Below are 8,826 nucleotides of genomic sequence, written 5' to 3'. Positions count from 1 at the left end.
AGGAAACCAGAATTGAAAGAGACACGTGTACCCCAGTGTTCATTGCAGCACTGTTTATAATAGCCAGGACATGGAAGCAACCTAGATGTCCATCAGCAGATGAATGGATAAGAAAGCAGTGGTACATATACACAGTGGAGTATTACTCAGCCATTAAAAAGAATACATTTGAATCAGTTCTAATGAGGTGGATGAAACTGGAGCCTATTATACAGAGTGAAGTAAGCCAGAAAGAAAAACACCAACACAGTATACTAATGCATATATATGGAATTTAGAAAGATGGCAACGATGACCCTGTATGCGAGACAGCAAAAGAGACACAGATATATAGAAGAGTCTTTTGCACTCTGTGGGAGAAGGCAAGGGTGGGATAATTTGAGAGAATAGCATTGAAACATGTGTAATATCATATGTGAAACAGATGGCCAGTCCAGGTTCAATGCACGAGACAGGGTGCTCGGGGCTGGTGCACTGGGATGACGCAGAGGGATGGGATAGGGAGGGAGGTGAGGGGGGTTCAGGATGGGGAACATGTGTATACCCATGGCAGATTCATGTGAATGTATGGTAAAACCAATACAACATTGTAAAGTAATTAGCCTCCAATTAAAATAAATATATTAAAAACAAAAAAGGAAACATGGGTTCAGTCCCTGGGTCGGGGAGATCCCCTGGAGAAGGGAATGACTTACCTACTCCAGTATGCTTGCCTGGAGAATCCCATGGACAGAGGAGCCTGGCAGGCTAGTCGCTGGGGTCACAAAGAGTCAGACACAACTGAGTGACTAACATTTTCACTTTCAAAAGTGATTTATGTGATTCTGTACATTCAGTGTAAGCAAAATTTTGAAATCATCAAATTAGTTAAATGTGTAACCCCTTCAACTAAATATCCGTTAGTTGTTCCCTGATGATAACAAAATGTTTAATAGCATGTGATCTCTAAATTGTGCCAAATAAATTGATTATAGTGTCTCTTCAAGAAGTAACAAGGGCTCCATCTGCTCAGCTTCCTCAGTGAGTTTTAACGTGTTCAGACGTCTGAAACGTGGGTCTGAGATCGGGCTGGCAACACCATACAGAAGACCAACCCCATGTCAGAGAAACACTCGCCTTCTCACTGGAATTGAAACAGTGAAGTCAGCACCTACCTAAGACCCCTTTTCCACTCCGAGCTGGCGGTGTGACCTCTGCCACTTACTTTTGCTAAGCCTCAGTTTCTTTGGCGATAGAATAGGTGTGATAGTCCTTAAAATTTGGAGTTGTGGGGAGGGCCAAACTAGATAATGTAGGAGATGAAAGACTTCAGAACAGTGGTGGGTAGGCTTCACCCACAAGAGTGATAGGTAACTGTATTGATTGACAAGTTCGGGTGGCTGAAACTAATACAATATTGTAAACCAACTGAACTTCAAGAATAAATTAAATAAATGAAAATAAAAGTTTTTAAAAGTTATAATACTGAGGGAGTAAAGAAAAACTTTGGTTTAACGGATACAAAGTTTCAGTTTTGCAGGATGGAGAGCGTTCTGGAAATGAATGGCGGTGATGGTTGTACAACAGTTTGAATGCTCTCAAAGCCAATGAACTGCACACTCAAAATTATTAAGATGCTAAATTTGAAGTTATGTGTATTTCACCACAATTAAAAAATATAAAATAATTCACAAAAAGTTCAGGTGAACTGAAATCATTTTTTGGAACAAAAAATGCATTTTATTTCTTGATTTTTACCTTCTACTTCAGCAAATGGCAGACTATATTGCTCTGTCCATTTCTAATTCAATGACTTTCAGATTTATGCTGATAATTTAGGATGTGAACATTCAACTTCACATACATCCTGCCCTCCTTCACCTTCTCCCTTCCCTATCAGAATAGCATCCCTCTGCCATCCTCTGTCCCCAGAGGAATCAGCTGAAGAGTATCTCACATGAAATCATTATTAATAATTATTACTCATTATTAATATACTCATGGACATGAGTTTGAGCAAGCTCCAGGAGTTGGTGATGGACAGGGAAGTCTGATGTGCTGCAGTCCGTGGGGTCGCAGTCAGACACGACTGAGCGACTGAACTGAACTGAAGGAGTGGTTTGCTGTCATCATGAAACAAGGTGGGTATGAGTGCCCTGTGCAGGGTCTGGCATGCAGTATGTGCCTATTAATAACATTCAGTCATATGATCACTGTTTATAAACCAGCGTTTCCATCAGCTTAAATGCCCTGAGTGCCCCTACTGCCCCAAGACAAACCCTGGACACTAAATATTCTTCAGATCTTCTCACAAATTTGACCCAGACTATTTTGAACACTGTACCAGGGAATTACATATGAACATTGGTAATCTATAGCCAGTGGGCTACAAAATCTTTTCGTAGTAAATCCTACCAAAAATATACTTCCAGTGTAAACCCCTAAATGTGTATTTCTTAATTTATAAATTTGATGCTTTTTCTTACATATTATTAAGGCATGCATGTGATAAAACACACTCAAAATTGAAATTTTACAGGATAAACAAAGAAAATAACTTCTATAAGAATGCTATTTTATCTTATTCATTAAAAACACAAAATAATTTTTGTTTTTACCAAAAAATAGAGAGTAATACTTTTATTGAGCACAGTGTGAATTTTTTTAAATGTTATTCCTTCTTAAAATCTTGGTTTAATGTAGTAAGCCAAAAGTCAGATTCTAAGTTCAGTTTACTTTTGTTTTTGGACTTAATGACTGTCCTCAATGAAAAGGGTACCTCACAATGGTCTGCTGATCCAAATGGAAAAATATTTACAGAATTGACAGCAATTTCTAAATAGCAATATTTAGTATTCAGTCCTATCCCCAAATAATGCAAAGTTTATTGCTAAAATTTGCATCCCAAATGTTCACTGAATGAGGTTTTACTTAAAAAAAAAAAATAAAAAACTCTAAACTCTCTTATTTATTCTTAAAACACTGTCACTTCCACGAAGGCAAAAACTGTTTCTTAATCTTTTAAAAAATGGCTCCTATCACACAGTTAACAACCACTTGTCACCACAAGAAAAGGTTAGCAAATTTAGAACACTGTTCTTCTGTAAAAAGAGACAACTGCAAAATCTCTGAGACACAAGTGATTTTTATCATCACTCCCCATCTTGCTACAAAATAACTGCAAAGATCCTGGCATTTTGTACATCTCTCCCACTTGTAAAAATCAGATCAATTGCATCCATGATATCATCTAGTTCATTGTGCATGTCTTGGGTTTGATTGCTTTGCTGTGACACTTTGACTGTGAATTACCACCCAGTGAATAAATTGCCTGAGTGATGCTATCCCTGTACACTCACCCCTCATCCTCTTCATATTCTAAAGCAGATGCTCCATCAAATGTTATTTTAAACAATTGTTCCATCAGAACAATATTTCTAGTAAAGTTATTTACAGCTGAGATGACATCTTTTCTGACTTGTCATCCTATAATTGGTTCACAAAAGAATAGCTCTTTGTATGCTTTATTATTGAAGGAGAAATTGTATCTGTACTTCCCTCAGCTGTATAACAAACACTACTTGATTTGTTTCAATACTACTTTCTTCAAAGTTTTCTCTGCATCTATCAGCAGTTTTGCTGGCTAAGGAATGAACATTCATTTCATTCAGGCATTCAGAAAGGATTTATTGAGCAAGTGCTCTGAGTCAGTCGCTGTCCTGGGTGCTGAAAAAGTAAGGCACAAAATTAAGTTCTCACGGAGCTGTATGCCTATGCAGGAAAACAGATGGTAAGCAAAAAAAAAAAACAAGTACATATCAGGGTAAGCACTCCAAAGAAAAGTTCAACAGGATATTGGGATAGCAAGTGGCAGAGTGAGCCTTTTCAGGTGATGAGGAAGACTTCCTTAAGAAGGTGACATTTGAGCAAAGGCATTGTGGGTAATCCATGGAGTATCTGGAAGAAGAGCAGTTGGCAGAGGGGCAGCAGGGGCACAGGTGCTGGGGTAGGAGCCTAATGGTGTGGCTGAACCATAAGGTCGGTGTGCCTCAAGCCAGTGAGTGCAGGAAGACAAGAGGACCAGAGGTCAGAGGATTTTTTTCCCCAACCAGGATAGGAGGCCCCTGGAGGGTGCTCAGCAGTGTGGCGAGATCTGACTTAAGTTTTAAAAGATGTCTGTGGCCGCCCATGGAGTATAGACTGCAATGTGGCAAGGCAGGAACAGGGGACCAATTTCAATTGTCCAAACAAGAGATGGTCTCAAAGGTCATGATAAGAGGGTAAGAAAATTGTAAGAGTCCAAATAAAGAACCAAAGAGACCTGCTGATGGGTTTGGATATAGGGCAAGGGAGAAAGGAGCTAGGGCTTTTAATCAAAGCACTGCAGAAAATGTGGTGGTAATTTACAAGGGGGAAGAAGACTTGGGGTGGGGCAAGGCACGGAGATTAAGAATTCAGTTTAGACATGCTAAGTTGAGGAAGATTACATTCAAGGGAAGGTGTCAAGAAACCAGCCACTTATAAGAAGAGTCTGGAGTTACAAGAGAGGCATTTGGAATGGAAATATAAATTTGAAACTTGTCAGTGTGTAAATGGTATTAAAAGCCTTGTCACTGTGTTTTCCCATGTATTATTTCAGCTGTATTTATTGCCGTGGGAAGAACAAGTATTTCCTCCAGCAGTATGCCTCTTTTATTTTTTTCATGACCAAGTAAGAAACCTCAGAAGATGCTTTTAAGCACTTTCCATTATACTAATTAAAAAATTTTAAGATGTTACATTGAATAGGACATTATTTTAAGTCAATATAAAAAAGATGGTAGACATCTTTACTGTCTGTTTTTCCTATCTTGTTGGCTTTATACCCTTATTAGATAGTATTCCAAGACATACCATAGTTCAGGTGAAGGTCATCGTTAGTAATAGTGGGTATAAATTTGTATTTGTGCAACTACATAGTACCTTCACTAAAAGAGTTGAGGCCACCATGGTGTCGTTTAGTAGGTGGTTGGATAAACAAACTATGATATTTCCAGATACTTTATATTATATATTATTTAGTGCTGAATGCATATTGTTGTCTAGTCACTCAGTCATGTCTGACTCTTTGTGAGCCCATGGACTGTAGCCCACCAGGCTCCTCTGTCCATGGGATTTCCCATGCAAGGATACTACAGTGGGTACACGCACCAGAAAGAAATGAGCAATCAAATCATGAAAAGATATGGAGGAAGCTTAAATGCATATTACTAAATGAAAGATGCCAATTTAAAAGGCTATGTACCATATGATTCCAAGCATATGGTATTCTGGAAAAGCAAAACTTTGTAGATAGCAAAAAACACCAGTACTTATCAGTGGGCACGAGGTACAGGAGTTGAATAGATGGAGCACAGAGGGTTTTTAGAACAATGAAAATATTAATACTCTGCATGATACAATAATGATAAGCATATATCATTATACATGTGTCCAAACCCATAGATTGTACAACATCAAGAATGACCCTTAAACTACGGGCTTTGAGTAATTATGATGGGTCTACATAGGTTCATCAGTTCTAACAAACACACCACTCCAGTGGGGGACGTTGCTAGGGGTGGGGCTGGACATATGTGAGGGCAAAGGTCATAGGGGAAATCTTTGTCCCTTCCGCCTAATTTTCCTCTGAGTCTTCATTGCTCAGTCGCTCAGTCGTGTTTGACTCTTTGCAACCCCACGAACTGCAGCACTCCAGGCTTCCCTGTTCTTCACTATCTCCCAGAGCTTGCTCAAACTCATGTCCATTGAGTCAGTGATGCCCTCCAACCATCTCATCCTTTGTCGCCCCCTTCTCCTCCTGCCCTCAATATTTCCCAGCATCAAGGTCTTTTCTAATGAAACAACTCCTTGCATCAGGTGGTCAAAGTATTAGAGCTTCAGCTTCAGTGTCAGTCCTTCCAAAGAATGTTAAACTGACTCTTAAACTGCTACCCAAAATGAAAATAATTCAAATTAAAAGTGATATCTAGTTCTAGAAGTGGGACTGTCATTGCCACTTCTTGTGCACTTATTCTTACCTTCTACCCACGATCACTGCAGATATCGTCTTAAGCCACATGTTCATTTGCGGGTGAGTGATTTATGTGAGACTAGACCACATCATCCTCAAACCCACTCTCCCTGATGCACGAGAACCGCCGTCCACCAACCACCATCACCCCATAACTGCTTGGGAAAGTCCAGCTTTCTCTCAGGACACTTCCTTTCTCCGATGAGAATGTGACACTGGATGTTTTCCAAGAAGCAAAGATACCATTCACTGAGACGAGTCTCCCTAAGGGTAAAGGAACCATTTCCAAGCCCCTAAGAGGCAGTGGTGGCTTCATGCCTCCCCAGTCATTCAGCACTGCCTCCTGTACTAGACTGGGGGAACTGGATTTCTCTCTGGTCCTTACACTGTCAGCCCAGTCTGGGCTCTCTCAAGCACCTTTAAAGAAGCAGTAGCTCTTTCAGAACAGGAGAGCTGACTTGGAAAGTCAAGTTTTCTAGTGATTCCTATACCACGCAGGGTCCCAGCAGAAATCAGGCGACCCCCCAAATTTAAGGTAAGTTCAGAATGACTTCAGGGCTTACCTGGTGGCTCAGGTGGTAAAGAATCTGCCTATGATGTGGGAGACCTGGGTTCCATCCCTGGGTTGGGAAGATCCCCTGGAGAAAGGAATGGCAACCCACTCCAGTATTCTTCTCTGGAGAATTCCATGGACAGAGGAGCCTGGCAGGCTACAGTCCATGGGGTCACAAAGAGTTGGACGTGACTGAGCAACTTTCACTTTTTCAGAATGACCTAATGTTTGCAAGATGGTGGGCAGGGTGTAGGGACACCCGAGGACACCGTGCAGTCCCTTTGGGCTGCTCGTAGGCCAAGGCTCCCAGCCCAAGGCCCAAGGAGGCGAGAGGAGGGAGTGACTCTGAGAACATGGAAGACAGTGTGGAAGACTGCCACTGGGAGAGGAGCAGTACCTTCAACACAGGCCACAGCCAGCCCAAGGAGATGCCACAGGGGAGTCAGGAGAAAGGATGCCCACCTGCACCACCTTCCTGCCTCCCGTCTCCTGTCGCACTGATCAAATCCAGACAGCAAGAGAGCTCCTTCATGGAGTCGGCATCCTGGAGCAAAGAGAAGAGCAGCGCCTGGACCTAAGGAACACACAGGATAACCCACGTGATTCCCAAACGGAGGGAACCAATTACATCAGGGTCTACTCAAGGCACATTTTAAAAATGTGTGAGGACTGTGGTTAAGAACCGCCTGCCAATGCAGAGGACGTGGGTTCAATCCCTGGTCTGGGAAGAGTCCACAAGACTTGGGGCAACCAAGCCCACAAGCCGCAACGACTGAAACCCACACACCCTATAGCCCACGCTCTGCAACGAGAAGCCTGTGCACCACGACAAAGAGCAGCCTCCCCCAGCCCTGCTCACCGAAAACAAGAGAAAGCCCGAGCGCAGCAGTGAAGCATCAGCACAGCCAAATATAAAAAATAAATAAATAAAACACGGGAATCCTGCAGAGACAGCCCCCTTTCCCCGAAATTTAGGGTTAGCATATAGGGGTGGTAGAGAAGGAAACAGCAACTCGCTTCAGTATCCTTGCCTGGGAAGTCCCATGGACAGAGGAGCCTGGCGGGCTATGGTCCCTGGGGTCGCAAAAGAGTCGGACACCACTCAGCAGCTAAACAAAATAGAGGGGTGGAATTTAAACAACCGATGCTTTTTAAAATTCCTTATATGATTCCAATGCACAGCCAAGTTTGAAATCTCTGACTTTATAAGACACACAAATGACCTTGAAAATGCAAAGGCAGGTCACAAAATTCCGTCTCACCATAAATTCGAGCCCACAAGGCCCAATCACCCTAAGAATCTTCTGTAAAAGGATTGCATTTTACACTATTACAGTGTCGGGTCTGGGGCAGCCCTTATCAGTCAGAGAGAGAACTGTGTCACTTTCTATCCTCAAGTGCTAATCCTTAGGACAGCTGAGTCTAAGGATAAGTTTTTTGCACTGGAACTCGATTGTCCCTTTACCCGCTAAGTAGAAAATAGAAGCAATGGCTCAAAAAGACCTGATGCCTTGAAAACTTTGTATACAAATCTAGACCCTCAACTTGAAATGATTGCAGGCTCTCATGGATAAATTTATTTATTTAAATTTATTTCCATAAGGCAAGGCACGTCATTCAGAAGTTTCATTTTAAGATAAGGCTTTCTGTTATGATTTTTGAAGTGAAGCCAGAAGGGGGAAAAATTGACAGTCTGAACTCTAGACTCTTGGCTTCAGAAATGCCTATTAATTCAATACAATAAAACTCACAATTCCTGGTAATTCTCAAGGTGCTCTTAAAATTGAAATTGATTCTGTGAAACTGCTTTTACCTACTATCATTAAGGAAAATTCCATTTTAACTCAACTCTTTAAAAGGGAGGAGGGCATGAAGAAAAGTATTATGTCCAGGAATATAGAATGTTATTTATGAACACTGGGCCCAGGAGAAGGGAAAACAGAAGACGTATACCCAGCCTGGACCACACGTTTGTCTGCAGGTCCTGGCTCCAGCCACATATTCCTAGGGACTTACATGGGTGAAGCAGCTCAGAATTTCCCATCACACTGCACAGATAAATGGCAAATTGTTTTCCACAAAAGTAACACAACTCAATATTAAAAGAAGTGTAGGCAGAGCGGCAGGGGGAGCAGAAGGCATTTCTTTACTAACACAGCCAGAGTAACAAAAGGACTTCCTTTGGGACTTCCCTGGTGATCCAGTGGTTAAGAATCTGCCTTGCAATGTAGGGGACACAGTT

The sequence above is a fragment of the Bison bison genome, unplaced genomic scaffold (genome assembly GCF_000754665.1).
Source record: "Bison bison bison isolate TAMUID 2011002044 unplaced genomic scaffold, Bison_UMD1.0 scf7180017864345, whole genome shotgun sequence".
Classification (NCBI taxonomy): Eukaryota; Metazoa; Chordata; class Mammalia; order Artiodactyla; family Bovidae; genus Bison; species Bison bison.
Note: the sequence above shows the minus strand (reverse complement) of the source record.